The sequence below is a fragment of the Rhipicephalus microplus genome, chromosome 8 (genome assembly GCF_043290135.1).
Source record: "Rhipicephalus microplus isolate Deutch F79 chromosome 8, USDA_Rmic, whole genome shotgun sequence".
Taxonomy (NCBI): Eukaryota; Metazoa; Arthropoda; class Arachnida; order Ixodida; family Ixodidae; genus Rhipicephalus; species Rhipicephalus microplus.
In genome coordinates, this window is record NC_134707.1 from 81,093,330 (window position 1) to 81,113,065 (window position 19,736).

Below are 19,736 nucleotides of genomic sequence, written 5' to 3' on the forward strand. Positions count from 1 at the left end.
TTACCTGGAGTGGTGTGTAGACAACAGTCCAAAAGGAAACACTCCTACGGGCAGCCGTATTCCCCAGTGGCGCAATTGGTTAGCGCACGGTACTTATACGACCGTTATCGTGAGCTATGCCGGGGTTGTGAGCTCGAGCATCACCTGGGGAATGAAGCTTTTATTAGTTTTCATAATTAGTCATGAGGTTAATTGTATACTCAATGCTGGCGACTTGCTGGCTCGAAAACATTTGTTTACTGAAGTTGTGTGTAGACAACAGTCCTAGAGGAAACACTCTTACGTGCAACCGTGTTCCCCAGTGGCGCAATTGGTTAGCGCACGGTACTTATACGACAGTTCTCGTGAGCTATGCCGGCGTTGTGAGTTCGAGCCTCACCTGGGGAATGAAATTTTTATTAGTTTTCATATTTAGTCATGAGGTTAATTGTATACTCAATGCCTGCGACTGCCTGGCTCGAAAACATTTATTTACTGGAGGTGTGTGTAGACAACAGTCCTAAAGGAAACACTCTTACGTGCGACCGTGTTCCCCAGTGGCGCAATTGGTTAGCGCACGGTACTTATACGACAGTTCTCGTGAGCTATGCCAGGGTTGTGAGTTCGAGCCTCACCTGGAAAATGAAATTTTTATTAGGTTTCATTATTAGTCATGAGGTTAATTGTATACTCAATGCTGGCGACAGCCTGGCCCGAAAACATTTGTTTACTGAAGTTGTGTGTAGACAACAGTCCTAAAGGAAACACTCTTACGTGCAACCGTGTTCCCCAGTGGCGCAATTGGTTAGCGCACGGTACTTATACGACAGTTCTCGTGAGCTATGTCGGGGTTGTGAGTTCGAGCCTCACCTGGGGAATGAAATTTTTATTAGTTTTCATATTTAGTCATAAGGTTAATTGTATACTCAATGCTGGCGACTGCCTGGCTCGAAAACATTTGTTTACTGGAGGTGTGTGTAGACAACAGTCCTAAAGGAAACACTCTTACGTTCAACCGTGTTCCCCAGTGGCGCAATTGGTTAGCGCATGGAACTTATACGACAGTTCTCGTGAGCTATGCAAGGGTTGTGAGTTCGAGCCTCACCTCGTGAATGAAATTTTTATTAGTTTTCATTATTAGTCATGAGGTTAATTGTATGCTCAATGCTGGCGGCTGCCTGGGTCGAAAACATTTGTTTACTGGAGGTGTGTGTAGACAACAGTCCTAAAAGAAACACTCTTGCGTGCAACCGTGATCCCCAGTGGCGCAATTGGTTAGCGCACGGTACTTATACGACAGTTCTCGTGAGCTATGCCGGGGTTGTGAGTTCGAGCCTCACCTGGGGAATGAAATTTTTTATAGTTTTCATATTTAGTCATGAGGTTAATTGTATACTCAATGCTGGCGACAGCCTGGCCCGAAAACATTTGTTTACTAGAGTTGTGTGTAGACAGCAGTCCTAAAGGAAACACTCTTACGTGAAACCGTGTTCCCCAGTGGCGCAATTGGTTAGCGCACGGTACTTATACGACAGTTCTCGTGAGCTATGCCGGGGTTGTGAGTTCGAGCCTCACCTGGGGAATGAAATTTTTATTGGTTTTCATATTTAGTCATGAGGTTAATTGTATACTCAATGCTGGCGACTGCCTGGCTCGAAAACATTTCTTTACTGGAGGTGTGTGTAGACAACAGTCCTAAAGAAAACACTCTTACGTGCAACCGTGTTCCCCAGTGGCGCAATTGGTTAGCGCACGGTACTTATACGACAGTTCTCGTGAGCTATGCCGGGGTTGTGAGTTGGAGCCTCACCTGGGGAATGAAATTTTTATTAGTTTTCATATTTAGTCATGAGGTTAACTGTATACGCAATGCTGGCGACTGCCTGGCTCGAAAACATTTGTTTACTGGAGGTGTGTGTAGACAACAGTCGTAAAGGAAACACTCTAACGTGAAACCGTGTTCCCCAGTGGCGCAATTGGTTAGCGCACGGTACTTATACGACAGTTTTCGTGTGCTATGCCGGGGTTGTGAGTTCGAGCCTCACCTGGGGAATGAAATTTTTATTTGTTTTCATTATTAGTCATGAGGTTAATTGTATACTCAATGCTGGCGACTGCCTGGCTCGAAAACATTTCTTTACTGGAGGTGTGTGTAGACAACAGTCCTAAAGGAAAGACTCCTACGTGCGACCGTGTTCCCCAGTGGCGCAATTGGTTAGCGCACGGTACTTATACGACAGTCCTCGTGAGCTATGCTGGGGTTGTGAGGTCGAGCCTCACCTGGGGAATGAAATTTTTATTAGTTTTCATTATTAGTCATGAGGTTATTTGTATGCTCAATGCTGGCGACTGCCTGGCTCGAAAACAATTGCTTACTGGACGTGTGTGTAGACAACATTCCTAAAGGAAACACTCTTACGTGCAACCGTGTTCCCCAGTGGTGCAATTGGTTAGCGCACGGTACTTATACGACAGTTCTCGTGAGCTATGCGGGGGTTCAGAGTTCGAGCCTCACCTGGGGAATGAAATTTTTATTAGTTTTCCTATTTAGTCATGAGGTTAATTGTATGCTCAATGCTGTCGACTGCCTAGCTCGAAAACATTTGTTTACTGGAGTTGTGTGGAGACAACAGTCCTAAAGAAAAGACTCCTACGTGCGACCGTGTTCCCCAGTGGCGCAATTGGTTAGCGCACCATACTTATACGACAGTTCTCGTGAGCTATTCCGGGGTTGTGAGTTCGAGCCTCACCTGGGGAATGAAATTTTTATTAGTTTTCATATTTAGTCATGAGGTTAACTGTATACGCAATGCTGGCGACTGCCTGGCTCGAAAACATTTGTTTACTGGAGGTGTGTGTAGAACACAGTCGTAAAGGAAACACTCTAACGTGAAACCGTGTTCCCCAGTGGCGCAATTGGTTAGCGCACGGTACTTATACGACAGTTCTCGTGAGCTATGCCGGGGTTGTGAGTTCGAGCCTCACCTGGGGAATGAAATTTTTATTGGTTTTCATATTTAGTCATGAGGTTAATTGTATACTCAATGCTGGCGACTGCCTGGCTCGAAAACATTTGTTTACTGGAGGTGTGTGTAGACAACAGTCCTAAAGGAAACACTTTTACGTGCAACCGTGTTCCCCAGTGGCGCAGTTGGTTAGCGCACGGTACTTATACCACAGTTCTCGTGAGCTATGCCGGGGTTGTGAGTTCGAGCCTCACCTGGGGAATGAAATTTTTATTAGTTTTCATTATTAGTCATGGGGTTAATTGTATACTCAATGCTGGTGACTGCCTGGCTCGAAAACATGTGTTTACTGGAGGTGTGTGTAGACAACAGTCCTGAAGGAAACACTCTTACGTGCAACCGTGTTCCCCAGTGGTGCAATTGGTTAGCGCACGGTACTTATACGACAGTTCTCGTGAGCTATGCCGGGGTTGTGAGTTCGAGCCTCACCTGGGGAATAAAATTTTTACTAGTTTTCATTATTAGTCATGAGGTTAGTTGTATACTCAATGCTGGCGACTGCCTGGCTCGAAAACATTTGTTTACTGGAGGTGTGTGTAGACGACAGTCCTAAAGGAAAATCTCTTACGTGCAACCGTGTTCCCCAGTGGCGCAATTGGTTAGCGCACGGTACGTATACGACAGTTCTCGTGAGCTATGCCGGGGTTGTGAGTTCGAGCCTCACCTGGGGAATGAAGTTTTTATTAGTTTTCATATTTATACATTAGGTTAATTGTATACTCAATGCTGGCGACTGCCTGGCTCAAAAAAATTTGTTTACTGGAGTTTTGCGCCGAACACAGTCCTAAAGGAAAGACTCCTACGTGAGACCGTGTTCCGCAGTGGCGCAATTGGTTAGCGCACGGTACTTACATGACAGTTCTCGTGAGCTATGCCGGGTTTGTGAGTTTGAGCCTCGCCTGGGGAGTGAAATTTTTATTAGTTTTCATATTTAGCCATGAGGTAATTGTATACTCAATGCAGGCGACTGCCTGGCCTGAAAACATTTGTTTACTGGAGTTGTGTGTAGACAACAGTCCTAAAGGAAAGACTCCTACGTGCGACCGTGTTCCCCAGTGGCGCAATTGGTTAGCGCACGGTACTTATACGACAGTTCTCGTCAGCTATGCCGGGGTTGTGAGTTCGAGACTCACCTGTGGAATGAAATTTTTATTAGTTTTCATATTTAGTCATGAGGTTAATTGTATACTCAATGCTGGTGACTGCCTGGCTCGAAAACATTTGTTTACTTGAGTTGTGTGTAGACAACAGTCCTAAAGAAAAGACTCCTACGTGCGACCGTGTTCCCCAGTGGCGCAATTGGTTAGCGCACGGTACTTATACGACAGCTCTCGTCAGCTATGCCGGAATTGTGAGTTCGAGACTCACCTGTGGAATGAAATTTTTATTAGTTTTCATATTTAGTCATGAGGTTAGTTGTATACTCAATGCTGGCGATTGCCTGGCTCGAAAACATTTGTTTACTGGAGTTGTGTGTAGACAACAGTTGTAAAGGAAACACTCTTACGTGCAACCATGTTCCCCAGTGGCGCTATTGGTTAGCGCACGGTACTTATACGACAAGTCTCGTGAGCTATGCCGGGGTTGTGAGTTCGAGCCTCACCTGGGGAATAAAATTTTTATTAGTTTTCATATTTAGTCATGAGGTTAATTGTATACTCAATGCTGGTGACTGCCTGGCTCGAAAACATTTGTTTACTGGAGGTGTGTGTAGACAACAGTCCTAAAGGAAACACTCTTACGTGCAACCGTGTTCCCCAGTGGCGCAATTGGTTAGCGCACGGTACTTATACGACAGTTCTCGTGAGCTATGCCGGGGTTGTGAGTTCGAGCCTCACCTGGGGAATGAAATTTTTATTAGTTTTCATAATTAGTCATGAGGTATATTGTATACTCAATGCTGGCGACTGCCTGGCTCGAAAACATTTGTTTAAAGGAGTTGTGTGTACACAACAGTCCTAAAGGAAACACTCTTACGTGCAACCGTGTTCCCCAGTGGCGCAATTTGTTAGCGCACGGTACTTATACGACAGTTCTCGTGAGCCATGCCGGGATTGTGAGTTCGAGCCTTACCTCAGGAATGAAATTCTTATTAGTTTCCATTATCAGTCTTGAGGTTAATTGTATACTCACTGCTGGCGACTGCCTCTCTCGAAAACATTTGCTTACTGGAGGTGTGTGTAGACAACAGTCCTAAAGGAAACACTCTTACGTTCAACCGTGTTCCCCAGTGGCGTAATTTGTTAGCGCACGGTACTTATACGACAGTTCTCGTGAGCTATGCCGGGGTTGTGAGTTCGAGCCTCACCTGGGGAATGAAATTTTTATTCGTTTTCATTATTAGTCTGGAGGTTAATTGTATACTCAATGCTGGCGACTGCCTAGCTCGAAAACATTTGTTTACTGGAGTTGTGTGTAGGCAACAGTCCTAAAGAAAAGACTCCTACGTGCGACCGTGTTCCCCAGTGGCGCAATTGGTTAGCGCACGGTACTTATACGACAGTTCTCGTCAGCTATGCCGGGGTTGTGAGTTCGAGACTCACCTGTGGAATGAAATTTTTATAAGTTTTCATATTTAGTCATGTGGTTAATTGTATACTCACTGCTGGCGACTGCCTTGCTCGAAAACATTTCCTTACTGGAGGTGTGTGCAGACAACAGTCCTAAAGGAAACACTCTTACGTGCAACCGTGTTCCCCAGTGGCGCAATTGGTTAGCGCACGGTACTTAAACGACAGTTCTCGTGAGCTATGCCGGGGTTGTGAGTTCGAGCCTCACCTGGGGAATGAAATTTTTATTCGTTTTCATTATTAGTCATGAGGTTAATTGTATACTCAATGCTGGCGACTGCCTGGCTCGAAAACATTTGTTTACTGGAGGTGTGTGTAGACAACAGTCCTAAAGGAAAATCTCTTACGTGCAACCGTGTTCCCCAGTGGCGCAATTGGTTAGCGCACGGTACGTATACGACAGTTCTCGTGAGCTATGCCGGGGTTGTGAGTTCGAGCCTCACCTGGGGAATGAAGTTTTTATTAGTTTTCATATTTATACATTAGGTTAATTGTATACTCAATGCTGGCGACTGCCTGGCTCGAAAAAATTTGTTTACTGGAGTTTTGCGCAGACAACAGTCCTAAAGGAAAGACTCCTACGTGAGACCGTGTTCCGCAGTGGCGCAATTGGTTAGCGCACGGTACTTACATGACAGTTCTCGTGAGCTATGCAGGGGTTGTGAGTTCGAGCCTCACCTGGGGAATAAAATTTCACTAGTTTTCATTATTAGTCATGAGGTTAGTTGTATACTCAATGCTGGCGACTGCCTGGCTCGAAAACATTTGTTTACTGGAGGTGTGTGTAGACAACAGTCCTAAAGGAAAATCTCTTACGTGCAACCGTGTTCCCCAGTGGCGCAATTGGTTAGCGCACGGTACGTATACGACAGTTCTCGTGAGCTATGCCGGGGTTGTGAGTTCGAGCCTCACCTGGGGAATGAAGTTTTTATTAGTTTTCATATTTATACATTAGGTTAATTGTATACTCAATGCTGGCGACTGCCTGGCTCGAAAAAATTTGTTTACTGGAGTTTTGCGCAGACAACAGTCCTAAAGGAAAGACTCCTACGTGAGACCGTGTTCCGCAGTGGCGCAATTGGTTAGCGCACGGTACTTACATGACAGTTCTCGTGAGCTATGCCGGGTTTGTGAGTTTGAGCCTCGCCTGGGGAGTGAAATTTTTATTAGTTTTCATATTTAGCCATGAGGTAATTGTATACTCAATGCAGGCGACTGCCTGGCCTGAAAACATTTGTTTACTGGAGTTGTGTGTAGACAACAGTCCTAAAGGAAAGACTCCTACGTGCGACCGTGTTCCCCAGTGGCGCAATTGGTTTGCGCACGGTACTTATACGACAGTTCTCGTCAGCTATGCCGGGATTGTGAGTTCGAGACTCACCTGTGGAATGAAATTTTTATTAGTTTTCATATTTAGTCATGAGGTTAAGTGTATACTCAATGCTGGCGACTGCCTGGCTCGAAAACATTTGTTTACTGGAGTTGTGTGTAGACAACAGTCCTAAAGAAAAGACTCCTACGTGCGACCGTGTTCCCCAGTGGCGCAATTGGTTAGCGCACGGTACTTATACGACAGCTCTCGTCAGCTATGCCGGAATTGTGAGTTCGAGACTCACCTGTGGAATGAAATTTTTATTAGTTTTCATATTTAGTCATGAGGTTAGTTGTATACTCAATGCTGGCGATTGCCTGGCTCGAAAACATTTGTTTACTGGAGTTGTGTGTAGACAACAGTTGTAAAGGAAACACTCTTACGTGCAACCATGTTCCCCAGTGGCGCTATTGGTTAGCGCACGGTACTTATACGACAAGTCTCGTGAGCTATGCCGGGGTTGTGAGTTCGAGCCTCACCTGGGGAATAAAATTTTTATTAGTTTTCATATTTAGTCATGAGGTTAATTGTATACTCAATGCTGGTGACTGCCTGGCTCGAAAACATTTGTTTACTGGAGGTGTGTGTAGACAACAGTCCTAAAGGAAACACTCTTACGTGCAACCGTGTTCCCCAGTGGCGCAATTGGTTAGCGCACGGTACTTATACGACAGTTCTCGTGAGCTATGCCGGGGTTGTGAGTTCGAGCCTCACCTGGGGAATGAAATTTTTATTAGTTTTCATAATTAGTCATGAGGTATATTGTATACTCAATGCTGGCGACTGCCTGGCTCGAAAACATTTGTTTACTGGAGTTGTGTGTACACAACAGTCCTAAAGGAAACACTCTTACGTGCAACCGTGTTCCCCAGTGGCGCAATTTGTTAGCGCACGGTACTTATACGACAGTTCTCGTGAGCCATGCCGGGATTGTGAGTTCGAGCCTTACCTCGGGAATGAAATTATTATTAGTTTCCATTATCAGTCATGAGGTTAATTGTATACTCACTGCTGGCGACTGCCTTGCTCGAAAACATTTGCTTACTGGAGGTGTGTGTAGACAACAGTCCTAAAGGAAACACTCTTATGTGCAACCGTGTTCCCCAGTGGCGCAATTGGTTAGCGCACGGTACTTATACGACAGTTCTTGTGAGCTTTGCCGGGGTTGTGAGTTCGAGCCTCACCTGGGGAATGAAATTTTTATTCGTTTTCATTATTAGTCATGAGGTTAATTGTATACTCAATGCTGGCGACTGCCTAGCTCGAAAACATTTGTTTACTGGAGTTGTGTGTAGGCAACAGTCCTAAAGAAAAGACTCCTACGTTCGACCGTGTTCCCCAGTGGCGCAATTGGCTTGCGCACGGTACTTATACGACAGTTCTCGTCAGCTATGCCGGGGTTGTGAGTTCGAGACTCACCTGTGGAATGAAATTTTTATTAGTTTTCATATTTAGTCATGGGGTTAATTGTATACTCACTGCTGGCGACTGCCTTGCTCGAAAACATTTGCTTACTGGAGGTGTGTGTAGACAACAGTCCTAAAGGAAACACTCTTACGTTCAACCGTGTTCCCCAGTGGCGCAATTGGTTAGCGCACGGTACTTATACGACAGTTCTTGTGAGCTTTGCCGGGGTTGTGAGTTCGAGCCTCACCTGGGGAATGAAATTTTTATTCGTTTTCATTATTAGTCATGAGGTTAATTGTATACTCAATGCTGGCGACTGCCTAGCTCGAAAACATTTGTTTACTGGAGTTGTGTGTAGGCAACAGTCCTAAAGAAAAGACTCCTACGTTCGACCGTGTTCCCCAGTGGCGCAATTGGCTTGCGCACGGTACTTATACGACAGTTCTCGTCAGCTATGCCGGGGTTGTGAGTTCGAGACTCACCTGTGGAATGAAATTTTTATTAGTTTTCATATTTAGTCATGGGGTTAATTGTATACTCACTGCTGGCGACTGCCTTGCTCGAAAACATTTGCTTACTGGAGGTGTGTGTAGGCAACAGTCCTAAAGGAAACACTCTTACGTGCAACCGTGTTCCCCAGTGGCGCAATTGGTTAGCGCACGGTACTTATACGACCGTTCTCGTGAGCTATGCCGGGGTTGTGAGTTCGAGCCTCACCTGGGGAATGAAATTTTTATTCGTTTTCATTATTAGTCATGAGGTAATTGTATACTCAATGCTGGCGACTGCCTAGCTCGAAAACATTTGTTTACTGGAGTTGTGTGTAGGCAACAGTCCTAAAGAAAAGAATCCTACGTGCGACCGTGTTCCCCAGTGGCGCAATTGGTTAGCGCAGGGTACTTATACGACAGTTCTCGTCAGCTATGGCGGGGTTGTGAGTTCGAGACTCACCTGTGGAATGAAATTTTTATTAGTTTTCATATTTAGTCATGAGGTTATTTGTATACTCAATGCTGGAGACTGCCTGGCTCGAAAACATTTGTTTACTGGAGTTGTGTGTAGACAACAGTCCTAAAGAAAAGACTCCTACGCCCGACCGTGTTCCCCAGTGGCGCAATTAGTTAGTGCACGGTACTTATACGACAGTTCTCCTGAGCTATGCCGGGTTTGTGAGTTTGAGCCTCACCTGGGAAGTGAAATTTTTATTAGTTTTCATATTGAGCCATGAGGTTAATTGTATACTCAATGCTGGCGACTGCCTAGCTCGAAAACTATTGTTTACTGGAGTTGTGTGGAGACAACAGTCCTAAAGAAAAGACTCCTACGTGAGACCGTGTTCCCCAGTGGCGCAATCGGTTAGCGCACGGTACTTATACAACCGTTCTCGTCAGCTATGCCGGGGTTGTGAGTTCGAGACTCACTTGTGGAATGAAAATTTTATTAGGTTTCATATTTAGTCATGAGGTTAATTGTATACTGAATGCTGGCGACTGCCTGGCTCGAAAACATTTGTTTACTGGAGTCTTGCGCAGACAACAGTCCTCAAGGAAAGACTCCTATGTGCAACCGTGTTCCCCAGTGGCGCAATTGGTTAGCGCACCATACTTATACGACAGTTCTCGTGAGCTATGCCGGGGTTGTGAGTTTGAGCCTCACCTGGGGAGTGAAATTTTTATTAGTTTTCATATTTAGCCATGAGGTTAATTGTATACTCAATGCTGGCGACTGCCTAGCTCAAAAACTATTGTTTACTGGAGTTGTGTGGAGACAACAGTCCTAAAGAAAAGACTCCTACGTGCGACCGTGTTCCCCAGTGGCGCAATCGGTTAGCGCACGGTACCTATACAACAGTTCTCGTCAGCTATGCGGGGTTGTGAGTTCGAGACTCACCTGGGGAATGAAATTTTTATTAGTTTTCATATTTAGTCATGAGGTTAATTGTATACTCAATGCTGGCGACTGCCTGGCTCGAAAACATTTGTTTACTGGAGGTGTGTGTAGACAACAGTCCTAAAGGAAACACTCTTACGTGCAACCGTGTTCCCCAGTGGCGCAATTATTTAGCGCACGGTACTTATACGACAGTTCTCGTGAGCTATGCAACATTGTGAGTTCGAGCCTCACCTGGGGAATGAAAATTTTATTGGTTTTCATATTTAGTCATGAGGTTAATTGTATACTCAATGCTGGCGACTGCCTGGCTCGAAAACATTTGTTTACTGGAGGTGTGTGTAGAGAACAGTCCTAAAGGAAACACTCTTACGTGCAACCGTGTTCCCCAGTGGCGCAATTGGTGAGCGCACGGTACTTATACGACAGTTCTCGTGAGCAATGCCGGGGTTGTGATTTCGAGCCTCACCTGGGGAATGAAATTTTTATTAGTTTTCATTATTAGTCATGAGGTTAATTGTATACTCAATGCTGGCGACTGCCTGGCTCGAAAACATTTGTTTACTGGAGGTGTGTGTAGACAACAGTCCTAAAGGAAACACTCTTACGTGAAACCGTGTTCGCAGTGGCGCAATTGGTTAGCGCACGGTACTTATACCACAGTTCTCGTGAGCTATGCCGGGGTTGTGAGTTCGAGACTCACCTGGGGAATGAAATTTTTATTAATTTTCATATTTAGTCATGAGGTTAATTGTATACTCAATGCTGGCGACTGCCTGGCTCGAAAACATTTGTTTACTGGAGGTGTGTGTAGACAACAGTCCTAAAGGAAACACTCTTACGTGCAACCGTGTTCCCCAGTGGCGCAATTGGTTAGCGCACCATACTTATACGACAGTTCTCGTGAGCTATCCCGGGGTTGTGAGTTCGAGCCTCACATGGGGAATGAAATTTTTATTAGTTTTCATATTTAGTCATAAGGTCAACTGTATAGGCAATGCTGGCGACTGCCTTGCTCGAAAACATTTGTTTACTGGAGGTGTGTGTAGACAACAGTCGTAAAGGAAACACTCTAACGTGAAACCGTGTTCCCCAGTGGCGCAATTGGTTAGCGCACGGTACTTATACGACAGTTCTCGTGAGCTATGCCAGGGTTGTGAGTTCGAGCCTCACCTGGGGAATGAAATTTTTATTGGTTTTCATATTTAGTCATGAGGTTAATTGTATACTCAATGCTGGCGACTGCCTGGCTCGAAAACATTTGTTTACTGGAGGTGTGTGTAGACAACAGTCCTAAAGGATACACTCTAACGTGCAACCGTGTTCCCCAGTGGCGCAATTAGTTAGCGCACGGTACTTATACGACAGTTCTCGTGAGCTATGCCGGGGTTGTGAGTTCGAGCCTCACCTCGGGAATGAAATTTTTATTAGTTTTCATTATTAGTCATGAGGTTAATTGTATACTCAATGCTGGCGACTGCCTGGCTCGAAAACATTTGTTTACTGGAGGTGTGTGTAGACAACAGTCCTAAAGGAAACACTCTTACGTGAAACCGTGTTCGCAGTGGCGTAATTGGTTAGCGCACGGTAGTTATACGACAGTTCTCGTGAGCTATGCCGGGGTTGTGAGTTCGAGCCTCACCTGGGAAATGAAATTTTTATTAGTTTTCATTATTAGTCATGAGGTTAATTGTATACTCAATTCTGGCGACTGCCTGGCTGGAAAACATTTGCTTACTGGAGGTGTGTGTAGACAACAGTCCTAAAGGAAACACTTTTACGTGCAACCGTGTTCCCCAGTGGCGCAATTGGTTAGCGCACGGTACGTATACGACAGTTCTCGTGAGCTATGCCGGGGTTGTGAGTTCGAGCCTCACCTGGGGAATGAAGTTTTTATTAGTTTTCATAATTTTACATGAGGTAATTGTATACTCAATGCTGGCGACTGCCTGGCTCGAAAACATTTGTTTACTAGAATTGTGTGGAGACAACAGTCCTAAAGGAAACACTCTTACGTGCAACCGTGTTCTCCAGTGGCGCAATTGGTTAGCGCACGGTACTTACACGACAGTTCTCGTGAGCTATCCCGGGGTTGTGAGTTCGTAGCCCCACCTGGGGAATAACATTTTTATTGGTTTTCATATTTAGTCATGAGGTTAATTGTATACTGAATGCTGGCGACTGCCTGGCTCGAAAACATTTGTTTACTGGAGGAGTGTGTAGACAACAGTTGTAAAGGAAACACTCTTACGTGCAACCGTGTTCCCCAGTGGCGCCATTAGTTAGCGCACGGTACTTATACGACAGTTCTCGTGAGCTATGCCGGGGTTGTGAGTTCGAGCCTCACCTGGGGAATAAAATTTTTATTAGTTTTCATATTTAGTCATGAGGTTAATTGTATACTCAATGCTGGCGACTGCCTGGCTCGAAAACATTTGTTTACTGGAGGTGTGTGTAGGCAACAGTCCTAAAGGAAACACTCTTACGTGCAACCATGTTCCACAGTGGCGCAAGTGGTTAGCGCACGGTACTTATACGACAGTTCTCGTGAGCTATGCCGGTGTTGTGAGTTCGAGCCTCACCTGGGGATTGAAATTTTTATTAGTTTTCATATTTAGTCATGAGGTATATTGTATACTCAATGCTGGCGACTGCCTGGCTCGAAAACATTTGTTTACTGGAGTTGTGTGTACACAACAGTCCTAAAGGAAAGACTCCTACGTGCGACCTTGTTCCCCAGTGGCGTAATTGGTTAGCGCACGGTACTTATACGACAGTTCTCGTGAGCTATGCGGGGGTTGAGAGTTCGAGCCTCACATGGAGAATGAAATTTTTATCAGTTTTCATATTTAGTCATGAGGTTATTTGTATACTCAATGCTGGAGACTGCCTGGCTCGAAAACATTTGTTTACTGGAGTTGTGTGTAGACAACAGTCCTAAAGAAAAGACTCCTACGTCCGACCGTGTTCCCCAGTGGCGCAATTAGTTAGTGCACGGTACTTATACGACAGTTCTCGTGAGCTATGCCGGGTTTGTGAGTTTGAGCCTCACCTGGGAAGTGAAATTTTTATTAGTTTTCATATTGAGCCATGAGGTTAATTGTATACTCAATGCTGGCGACTGCCTAGCTCGAAAACTATTGTTTACTGGAGTTGTGTGGAGACAACAGTCCTAAAGAAAAGACTCCTACGTGAGACCGTGTTCCCCAGTGGCGCAATCGGTTAGCGCACGGTACTTATACAACCGTTCTCGTCAGCTATGCCGGGGTTGTGAGTTCGAGACTCACTTGTGGAATGAAAATTTTATTAGGTTTCATATTTAGTCATGAGGTTAATTGTATACTGAATGCTGGCGACTGCCTGGCTCGAAAACATTTGTTTACTGGAGTCTTGCGCAGACAACAGTCCTCAAGGAAAGACTCCTATGTGCAACCGTGTTCCCCAGTGGCGCAATTGGTTAGCGCACCATACTTATACGACAGTTCTCGTGAGCTATGCCGGGGTTGTGAGTTTGAGCCTCACCTGGGGAGTGAAATTTTTATTAGTTTTCATATTTAGCCATGAGGTTAATTGTATACTCAATCCTGGCGACTGCCTAGCTCAAAAACTATTGTTTACTGGAGTTGTGTGGAGACAACAGTCCTAAAGAAAAGACTCCTACGTGCGACCGTGTTCCCCAGTGGCGCAATCGGTTAGCGCACGGTACCTATACAACAGTTCTCGTCAGCTATGCGGGGTTGTGAGTTCGAGACTCACCTGGGGAATGAAATTTTTATTAGTTTTCATATTTAGTCATGAGGTTAATTGTATACTCAATGCTGGCGACTGCCTGGCTCGAAAACATTTGTTTACTGGAGGTGTGTGTAGACAACAGTCCTAAAGGAAACACTCTTACGTGCAACCGTGTTCCCCAGTGGCGCAATTGGTTAGCGCACGGTACTTATACGACAGTTCTCGTGAGCTATGCAACATTGTGAGTTCGAGCCTCACCTGGGGAATGAAAACTTTATTGGTTTTCATATTTAGTCATGAGGTTAATTGTATACTCAATGCTGGCGACTGCCTGGCTCGAAAACATTTGTTTACTGGAGGTGTGTGTAGAGAACAGTCCTAAAGGAAACACTCTTACGTGCAACCGTGTTCCCCAGTGGCGCAATTGGTGAGCGCACGGTACTTATACGACAGTTCTCGTGAGCAATGCCGGGGTTGTGATTTCGAGCCTCACCTGGGGAATGAAATTTTTATTAGTTTTCATTATTAGTCATGAGGTTAATTGTATACTCAATGCTGGCGACTGCCTGGCTCGAAAACATTTGTTTACTGGAGGTGTGTGTAGACAACAGTCCTAAAGGAAACACTCTTACGTGAAACCGTGTTCGCAGTGGCGCAATTGGTTAGCGCACGGTACTTATACGACAGTTCTCGTGAGCTCTGCCGGGGTTGTGAGTTCGAGACTCACCTGGGGAATGAAATTTTTATTAATTTTCATATTTAGTCATGAGGTTAATTGTATACTCAATGCTGGCGACTGCCTGGCTCGAAAACATTTGTTTACTGGAGGTGTGTGTAGACAACAGTCCTAAAGGAAACACTCTTACGTGCAACCGTGTTCCCCAGTGGCGCAATTGGTTAGCGCACCATACTTATACGACAGTTCTCGTGAGCTATCCCGGGGTTGTGAGTTCGAGCCTCACATGGGGAATGAAATTTTTATTAGTTTTCATATTTAGTCATAAGGTCAACTGTATAGGCAATGCTGGCGACTGCCTTGCTCGAAAACATTTGTTTACTGGAGGTGTGTGTAGACAACAGTCGTAAAGGAAACACTCTAACGTGAAACCGTGTTCCCCAGTGGCGCAATTGGTTAGCGCACGGTACTTATACGACAGTTCTCGTGAGCTATGCCAGGGTTGTGAGTTCGAGCCTCACCTGGGGAATGAAATTTTCATTGGTTTTCATATTTAGTCATGAGGTTAATTGTATACTCAATGCTGGCGACTGCCTGGCTCGAAAACATTTGTTTACTGGAGGTGTGTGTAGACAACAGTCCTAAAGGATACACTCTAACGTGCAACCGTGTTCCCCAGTGGCGCAATTAGTTAGTGCACGGTACTTATACGACAGTTCTCGTGAGCTATGCCGGGGTTGTGAGTTCGAGCCTCACCTGGGGAATGAAATTTTTATTAGTTTTCATTATTAGTCATGAGGTTAATTGTATACTCAATGCTGGCGACTGCCTGGCTCGAAAACATTTGTTTACTGGAGGTGTGTGTAGACAACAGTCCTAAAGGAAACACTCTTACGTGAAACCGTGTTCGCAGTGGCGTAATTGGTTAGCGCACGGTAGTTATACGACAGTTCTCGTGAGCTATGCCGGGGTTGTGAGTTCGAGCCTCACCTGGGAAATGAAATTTTTATTAGTTTTCATTATTAGTCATGAGGTTAATTGTATACTCAATTCTGGCGACTGCCTGGCTGGAAAACATTTGCTTACTGGAGGTGTGTGTAGACAACAGTCCTAAAGGAAACACTTTTACGTGCAACCGTGTTCCCCAGTGGCGCAATTGGTTAGCGCACGGTACGTATACGACAGTTCTCGTGAGCTATGCCGGGGTTGTGAGTTCGAGCCTCACCTGGGGAATGAAGTTTTTATTAGTTTTCATAATTTTACATGAGGTAATTGTATACTCAATGCTGGCGACTGCCTGGCTCGAAAACATTTGTTTACTAGAATTGTGTGGAGACAACAGTCCTAAAGGAAACACTCTTACGTGCAACCGTGTTCTCCAGTGGCGCAATTGGTTAGCGCACGGTACTTATACGACAGTTCTCGTGAGCTATCCCGGGGTTGTGAGTTCGTAGCCCCACCTGGGGAATAACATTTTTATTGGTTTTCATACTTAGTCATGAGGTTAATTGTATACTGAATGCTGGCGACTGCCTGGCTCGAAAACATTTGTTTACTGGAGGAGTGTGTAGACAACAGTTGTAAAGGAAACACTCTTACGTGCAACCGTGTTCCCCAGTGGCGCCATTAGTTAGCGCACGGTACTTATACGACAGTTCTCGTGAGCTATGCCGGGGTTGTGAGTTCGAGCCTCACCTGGGGAATAAAATTTTTATTAGTTTTCATATTTAGTCATGAGGTTAATTGTATACTCAATGCTGGCGACTGCCTGGCTCGAAAACATTTGTTTACTGGAGGTGTGTGTAGGCAACAGTCCTAAAGGAAACACTCTTACGTGCAACCATGTTCCACAGTGGCGCAAGTGGTTAGCGCACGGTACTTATACGACAGTTCTCGTGAGCTATGCCGGGGTTGTGAGTTCGAGCCTCACCTGGGGATTGAAATTTTTATTAGTTTTCATATTTAGTCATGAGGTATATTGTATACTCAATGCTGGCGACTGCCTGGCTCGAAAACATTTGTTTACTGGAGTTGTGTGTACACAACAGTCCTAAAGGAAAGACTCCTACGTGCGACCTTGTTCCCCAGTGGCGTAATTGGTTAGCGCACGGTACTTATACGACAGTTCTCGTGAGCTATGCGGGGGTTGAGAGTTCGAGCCTCACATGGGGAATGAAATTTTTATCAGTTTTCATATTTAGTCGTGAGGTTCAATGTATACTGAATGCTGGCGACTGCCTGGCTCGAAAACGTTTGTTCACTGGAGTTTTGCGCAGACAACAGTCCTAACGGAAAGACTCCTACGTGTGACCGTGTCCCCAGTAGCGCAATCGGTTAGCGCACGGTACCTTTACGAAAGTTCTCGTGAGCTATGCCGGGGTTGTGAGTTTGAGCCTCAACTGGGGAATGGAATTTTCATTAGTTTTCATATTTAGGCTTGAGGTTAATTGTATACTCAATGCTGGCGACTGCCTGGTTCGGAAACATTTGTTTACTGGAGTTGTGTGGAGACAACAGTCGTAAAGGAAACCCTCTTACGTGCAAACGTGTTCCCCAGTGGCGCAATTGGTTAGTGCACGGTACTTATACGACAGTTGTCGTCAGCTATGCCGAGGTTGTGAGTTCGAGACTCGCCTGTGGAATGAAATTTTTATTAGTTTTCATATTTAGTCATGAGGTTAATTGTATACTCAATGATGGCGACTGCCTGGCTCGAAAAAATTTGTTTACTGGAGTTTTGCGCAGACAACAGTCCTAAAGGAAAGACTCCTACGTGCGACCGTGTTCCGCAGTGGCGCAATTGGTTAGCGCACGGTACTTACACGACAGTTCTTGTGAGCTATGCCGGGGTTGTGAGTTTGAGCCTCGCCTGGGGAGTGAAATTTTTATTAGTTTTCATATTTAGCCATGAGGTAATTGTATACTCAATGCTGGCAACTGCCTAGCTCGAAAACATTTGTTTACTGGAGGTGTGTGCAGACAACAGTCCTAAAGGAAACACTCTTACGTGCAACCGTGTTCCCCAGTGGCGCAATTGGTTAGCGCACGGTACGTATACGACAGTTCTCGTGAGCTATGCCGGGGTTGTGAGTTCGAGCCTCACCTGGGGAATGAAGTTTTTATTAGTTTTCATATTTTTACATGAGGTTAATTGTATACTTAATGCTGGCGACTGCCTAGCTCGAAAACATTTGTTTACTGGAGTTGTGTGTAGACAACAGTCCTAAAGAAAAGACTCCTACGTGCGACCGTGTTCCCCAGTGGCGCAATTGGTTAGCGCACGGTACTTATACGACAGTTCTCGTCAGCTATGCCGAGGTTGTGAGTTCGAGACTCGCCTGTGGAATGAAATTTTTATTAGTTTTCATATTTAGTCATGAGGTTAATTGTATACTCAATGCTGGCGACTGCCTGGCTCGAAAAAATTTGTTTACTGGAGGTTTGCGCAGACAACAGTCCTAAAGGAAAGACTCCTACGTGCGACCGTGTTCCGCAGTGGCGCAATTGGTTAGCGCACGGTACTTACACGACAGTTCTTGTGAGCTAAGCCGGGGTTGTGAGTTTGAGCCTCGCCTGGGGAGTGAAATTTTTATTAGTTTTCATATTTAGCCATGAGGTAATTGTATACTCAATGCTGGCAACTGCCTAGCCTGAAAACATTTGTTTACTGGAGTTGTGTGTAGACAACAGTCCTAAAGGAAACACTTTTACAAGCAACCGTGTTCCCCAGTGGCGCAATTGGTTAGCGCACGGTACTTATACGACAGTTCTCGTGAGCTATGCCGGGGTTGTGAGTTCGAGCCTCACCTGGGGAATGAAGTTTTTATTAGTTTTCATATTTTTACATGAGGTTAATTGTATACTCAATGCTGGCGACTGCCTGGCTCGAAAACATTTGTTTACCGGAGGTGTGTGTAGACAACAGTCCTAAAGGAAACACTCTTACGTGCAACCGCGTTCTCCAGTGGCGCAATTGGTTAGCGCACGGTACTTATACGACAGTTCTCGTGAGCTATGCCGGGGTTGTGAGTTCGAGCCTCACCTGGGGACTGAAATTTTTATTAGTTTTCATATTTAGTCATGAGGTTAATTGTATACTCAATGCTGGCGACTGCCTGGCTCGAAAACATTTGTTTACTGGAGTTGTGTGTAGACAACAGTCCTAAAGGAAAGACTCCTACGTGCGACTGTGTTCCCCAGTGGCGCAATTAGTTAGCACACGGTACTTATACGACAGTTCTCGTGAGCTATGCCGGGGTTGTGAGATCGAGCCTCACCTATGGAATCAAATTTTTATTAGATTTCATATTTAGTCATGAGGTTAATTGTATACTAAATGCTGACGACTGCCTGACTCGAAAACATTTGTTTACTGGAGGTGTGTGTAGAGAACAGTCCTAAAGGAAACACTCTTACGTGCAACCATGTTCCCCAGTGGCGCAATTGGTTAACGCACGGTACTTATACGACAGTTCTCGTGAGCTATGCCGGGGTTTTGAGTTCAAGCATCACCTGGGGAATGAAATTTTTATTAGTTTTCATATTTAGCCATGAGGTTAATTGTATACTCAATGCTGTCGACAGCTTGGCCCGAAAACATTTGTTTACTGGAGTTGTGTGTAGACAACAGTCCTAAAGGAAACACTCTTATGTGCAACCGTGTTCCCCAGTGGCGCAATTGGTTAGCGCACGGTACTTATACGACAGTTCTCGTGAGCTATGCCGGGGTTGTGAGTTCGAGCCTCCCCTGGGGAATGAAATTTTTATTAGTTTTCATATTTAGTCATGAGGTTAATTGTATACTCAATGCTGGCGACAGCCTGGCCTGAAAACATTTGTTTACTGGAGTTGTGTGTAGACAACAGTCCTAAAGGAAACACTCTTACGTGCAACCGTGTTCCCCAGTGGCGCAATTGGTTAGCGCACGGTACCTATATGACAGTTCTCGTGAGCTATGCCGGGATTGTGAGTTCGAGCCTCACCTCGGGAATGAAATTCTTATTAGTTTCCATTATCAGTCATGAGGTTAATTGTATACTCACTGCTGGCGACTGCCTTGCTCGAAAACATTTGCTTACTGGAGG

At 45.2% G+C, this 19,736-nt stretch overlaps 36 non-coding genes across 36 annotated transcripts; all 36 read left to right on the top strand.

The window, feature by feature from the left end:
• Positions 1–295: 295 nt before the first annotated feature.
• Positions 296–387, top strand: TRNAI-UAU (transfer RNA isoleucine (anticodon UAU)). Its single transcript is given in 2 exon segments — positions 296–333; positions 352–387. It is a non-coding gene; the product is annotated as a tRNA-Ile (tRNA).
• A 378-nt stretch (positions 388–765) lies between these two features.
• On the top strand, positions 766–857 carry TRNAI-UAU (transfer RNA isoleucine (anticodon UAU)). Its single transcript is given in 2 exon segments — positions 766–803; positions 822–857. It is a non-coding gene; the product is annotated as a tRNA-Ile (tRNA).
• Positions 858–1,235: 378 nt separating this feature from the next.
• Positions 1,236–1,327, top strand: TRNAI-UAU (transfer RNA isoleucine (anticodon UAU)). The gene is given in 2 exon segments: positions 1,236–1,273; positions 1,292–1,327. It is a non-coding gene; the product is annotated as a tRNA-Ile (tRNA).
• A 143-nt stretch (positions 1,328–1,470) lies between these two features.
• Positions 1,471–1,562, top strand: TRNAI-UAU (transfer RNA isoleucine (anticodon UAU)). Its single transcript is given in 2 exon segments — positions 1,471–1,508; positions 1,527–1,562. It is a non-coding gene; the product is annotated as a tRNA-Ile (tRNA).
• Positions 1,563–1,705: 143 nt separating this feature from the next.
• On the top strand, positions 1,706–1,797 carry TRNAI-UAU (transfer RNA isoleucine (anticodon UAU)). The gene is given in 2 exon segments: positions 1,706–1,743; positions 1,762–1,797. It is a non-coding gene; the product is annotated as a tRNA-Ile (tRNA).
• A 143-nt stretch (positions 1,798–1,940) lies between these two features.
• On the top strand, positions 1,941–2,032 carry TRNAI-UAU (transfer RNA isoleucine (anticodon UAU)). Its single transcript is given in 2 exon segments — positions 1,941–1,978; positions 1,997–2,032. It is a non-coding gene; the product is annotated as a tRNA-Ile (tRNA).
• A 143-nt stretch (positions 2,033–2,175) lies between these two features.
• On the top strand, positions 2,176–2,267 carry TRNAI-UAU (transfer RNA isoleucine (anticodon UAU)). Its single transcript is given in 2 exon segments — positions 2,176–2,213; positions 2,232–2,267. It is a non-coding gene; the product is annotated as a tRNA-Ile (tRNA).
• Positions 2,268–2,880: 613 nt separating this feature from the next.
• TRNAI-UAU (transfer RNA isoleucine (anticodon UAU)) lies at positions 2,881–2,972 on the top strand. Its single transcript is given in 2 exon segments — positions 2,881–2,918; positions 2,937–2,972. It is a non-coding gene; the product is annotated as a tRNA-Ile (tRNA).
• Positions 2,973–3,115: 143 nt separating this feature from the next.
• Positions 3,116–3,207, top strand: TRNAI-UAU (transfer RNA isoleucine (anticodon UAU)). The gene is given in 2 exon segments: positions 3,116–3,153; positions 3,172–3,207. It is a non-coding gene; the product is annotated as a tRNA-Ile (tRNA).
• Positions 3,208–3,350: 143 nt separating this feature from the next.
• On the top strand, positions 3,351–3,442 carry TRNAI-UAU (transfer RNA isoleucine (anticodon UAU)). Its single transcript is given in 2 exon segments — positions 3,351–3,388; positions 3,407–3,442. It is a non-coding gene; the product is annotated as a tRNA-Ile (tRNA).
• A 143-nt stretch (positions 3,443–3,585) lies between these two features.
• On the top strand, positions 3,586–3,677 carry TRNAI-UAU (transfer RNA isoleucine (anticodon UAU)). Its single transcript is given in 2 exon segments — positions 3,586–3,623; positions 3,642–3,677. It is a non-coding gene; the product is annotated as a tRNA-Ile (tRNA).
• A 377-nt stretch (positions 3,678–4,054) lies between these two features.
• Positions 4,055–4,146, top strand: TRNAI-UAU (transfer RNA isoleucine (anticodon UAU)). Its single transcript is given in 2 exon segments — positions 4,055–4,092; positions 4,111–4,146. It is a non-coding gene; the product is annotated as a tRNA-Ile (tRNA).
• A 378-nt stretch (positions 4,147–4,524) lies between these two features.
• On the top strand, positions 4,525–4,616 carry TRNAI-UAU (transfer RNA isoleucine (anticodon UAU)). Its single transcript is given in 2 exon segments — positions 4,525–4,562; positions 4,581–4,616. It is a non-coding gene; the product is annotated as a tRNA-Ile (tRNA).
• A 143-nt stretch (positions 4,617–4,759) lies between these two features.
• On the top strand, positions 4,760–4,851 carry TRNAI-UAU (transfer RNA isoleucine (anticodon UAU)). The gene is given in 2 exon segments: positions 4,760–4,797; positions 4,816–4,851. It is a non-coding gene; the product is annotated as a tRNA-Ile (tRNA).
• A 378-nt stretch (positions 4,852–5,229) lies between these two features.
• TRNAI-UAU (transfer RNA isoleucine (anticodon UAU)) lies at positions 5,230–5,321 on the top strand. Its single transcript is given in 2 exon segments — positions 5,230–5,267; positions 5,286–5,321. It is a non-coding gene; the product is annotated as a tRNA-Ile (tRNA).
• Positions 5,322–5,464: 143 nt separating this feature from the next.
• Positions 5,465–5,556, top strand: TRNAI-UAU (transfer RNA isoleucine (anticodon UAU)). The gene is given in 2 exon segments: positions 5,465–5,502; positions 5,521–5,556. It is a non-coding gene; the product is annotated as a tRNA-Ile (tRNA).
• A 143-nt stretch (positions 5,557–5,699) lies between these two features.
• TRNAL-UAA (transfer RNA leucine (anticodon UAA)) lies at positions 5,700–5,791 on the top strand. The gene is given in 2 exon segments: positions 5,700–5,737; positions 5,756–5,791. It is a non-coding gene; the product is annotated as a tRNA-Leu (tRNA).
• A 143-nt stretch (positions 5,792–5,934) lies between these two features.
• TRNAI-UAU (transfer RNA isoleucine (anticodon UAU)) lies at positions 5,935–6,026 on the top strand. The gene is given in 2 exon segments: positions 5,935–5,972; positions 5,991–6,026. It is a non-coding gene; the product is annotated as a tRNA-Ile (tRNA).
• Positions 6,027–6,403: 377 nt separating this feature from the next.
• On the top strand, positions 6,404–6,495 carry TRNAI-UAU (transfer RNA isoleucine (anticodon UAU)). Its single transcript is given in 2 exon segments — positions 6,404–6,441; positions 6,460–6,495. It is a non-coding gene; the product is annotated as a tRNA-Ile (tRNA).
• Positions 6,496–7,342: 847 nt separating this feature from the next.
• On the top strand, positions 7,343–7,434 carry TRNAI-UAU (transfer RNA isoleucine (anticodon UAU)). The gene is given in 2 exon segments: positions 7,343–7,380; positions 7,399–7,434. It is a non-coding gene; the product is annotated as a tRNA-Ile (tRNA).
• A 143-nt stretch (positions 7,435–7,577) lies between these two features.
• Positions 7,578–7,669, top strand: TRNAI-UAU (transfer RNA isoleucine (anticodon UAU)). Its single transcript is given in 2 exon segments — positions 7,578–7,615; positions 7,634–7,669. It is a non-coding gene; the product is annotated as a tRNA-Ile (tRNA).
• Positions 7,670–8,047: 378 nt separating this feature from the next.
• TRNAI-UAU (transfer RNA isoleucine (anticodon UAU)) lies at positions 8,048–8,139 on the top strand. The gene is given in 2 exon segments: positions 8,048–8,085; positions 8,104–8,139. It is a non-coding gene; the product is annotated as a tRNA-Ile (tRNA).
• A 378-nt stretch (positions 8,140–8,517) lies between these two features.
• TRNAI-UAU (transfer RNA isoleucine (anticodon UAU)) lies at positions 8,518–8,609 on the top strand. Its single transcript is given in 2 exon segments — positions 8,518–8,555; positions 8,574–8,609. It is a non-coding gene; the product is annotated as a tRNA-Ile (tRNA).
• A 378-nt stretch (positions 8,610–8,987) lies between these two features.
• On the top strand, positions 8,988–9,079 carry TRNAI-UAU (transfer RNA isoleucine (anticodon UAU)). Its single transcript is given in 2 exon segments — positions 8,988–9,025; positions 9,044–9,079. It is a non-coding gene; the product is annotated as a tRNA-Ile (tRNA).
• A 1,550-nt stretch (positions 9,080–10,629) lies between these two features.
• On the top strand, positions 10,630–10,721 carry TRNAI-UAU (transfer RNA isoleucine (anticodon UAU)). The gene is given in 2 exon segments: positions 10,630–10,667; positions 10,686–10,721. It is a non-coding gene; the product is annotated as a tRNA-Ile (tRNA).
• A 612-nt stretch (positions 10,722–11,333) lies between these two features.
• On the top strand, positions 11,334–11,425 carry TRNAI-UAU (transfer RNA isoleucine (anticodon UAU)). The gene is given in 2 exon segments: positions 11,334–11,371; positions 11,390–11,425. It is a non-coding gene; the product is annotated as a tRNA-Ile (tRNA).
• Positions 11,426–12,037: 612 nt separating this feature from the next.
• Positions 12,038–12,129, top strand: TRNAI-UAU (transfer RNA isoleucine (anticodon UAU)). Its single transcript is given in 2 exon segments — positions 12,038–12,075; positions 12,094–12,129. It is a non-coding gene; the product is annotated as a tRNA-Ile (tRNA).
• Positions 12,130–14,385: 2,256 nt separating this feature from the next.
• TRNAI-UAU (transfer RNA isoleucine (anticodon UAU)) lies at positions 14,386–14,477 on the top strand. Its single transcript is given in 2 exon segments — positions 14,386–14,423; positions 14,442–14,477. It is a non-coding gene; the product is annotated as a tRNA-Ile (tRNA).
• A 612-nt stretch (positions 14,478–15,089) lies between these two features.
• Positions 15,090–15,181, top strand: TRNAI-UAU (transfer RNA isoleucine (anticodon UAU)). The gene is given in 2 exon segments: positions 15,090–15,127; positions 15,146–15,181. It is a non-coding gene; the product is annotated as a tRNA-Ile (tRNA).
• Positions 15,182–15,324: 143 nt separating this feature from the next.
• On the top strand, positions 15,325–15,416 carry TRNAI-UAU (transfer RNA isoleucine (anticodon UAU)). Its single transcript is given in 2 exon segments — positions 15,325–15,362; positions 15,381–15,416. It is a non-coding gene; the product is annotated as a tRNA-Ile (tRNA).
• Positions 15,417–15,793: 377 nt separating this feature from the next.
• TRNAI-UAU (transfer RNA isoleucine (anticodon UAU)) lies at positions 15,794–15,885 on the top strand. The gene is given in 2 exon segments: positions 15,794–15,831; positions 15,850–15,885. It is a non-coding gene; the product is annotated as a tRNA-Ile (tRNA).
• Positions 15,886–17,671: 1,786 nt separating this feature from the next.
• On the top strand, positions 17,672–17,763 carry TRNAI-UAU (transfer RNA isoleucine (anticodon UAU)). The gene is given in 2 exon segments: positions 17,672–17,709; positions 17,728–17,763. It is a non-coding gene; the product is annotated as a tRNA-Ile (tRNA).
• Positions 17,764–17,906: 143 nt separating this feature from the next.
• Positions 17,907–17,998, top strand: TRNAI-UAU (transfer RNA isoleucine (anticodon UAU)). The gene is given in 2 exon segments: positions 17,907–17,944; positions 17,963–17,998. It is a non-coding gene; the product is annotated as a tRNA-Ile (tRNA).
• Positions 17,999–18,375: 377 nt separating this feature from the next.
• Positions 18,376–18,467, top strand: TRNAI-UAU (transfer RNA isoleucine (anticodon UAU)). Its single transcript is given in 2 exon segments — positions 18,376–18,413; positions 18,432–18,467. It is a non-coding gene; the product is annotated as a tRNA-Ile (tRNA).
• A 143-nt stretch (positions 18,468–18,610) lies between these two features.
• On the top strand, positions 18,611–18,702 carry TRNAI-UAU (transfer RNA isoleucine (anticodon UAU)). Its single transcript is given in 2 exon segments — positions 18,611–18,648; positions 18,667–18,702. It is a non-coding gene; the product is annotated as a tRNA-Ile (tRNA).
• A 613-nt stretch (positions 18,703–19,315) lies between these two features.
• TRNAI-UAU (transfer RNA isoleucine (anticodon UAU)) lies at positions 19,316–19,407 on the top strand. Its single transcript is given in 2 exon segments — positions 19,316–19,353; positions 19,372–19,407. It is a non-coding gene; the product is annotated as a tRNA-Ile (tRNA).
• Positions 19,408–19,736: the final 329 nt, after the last annotated feature.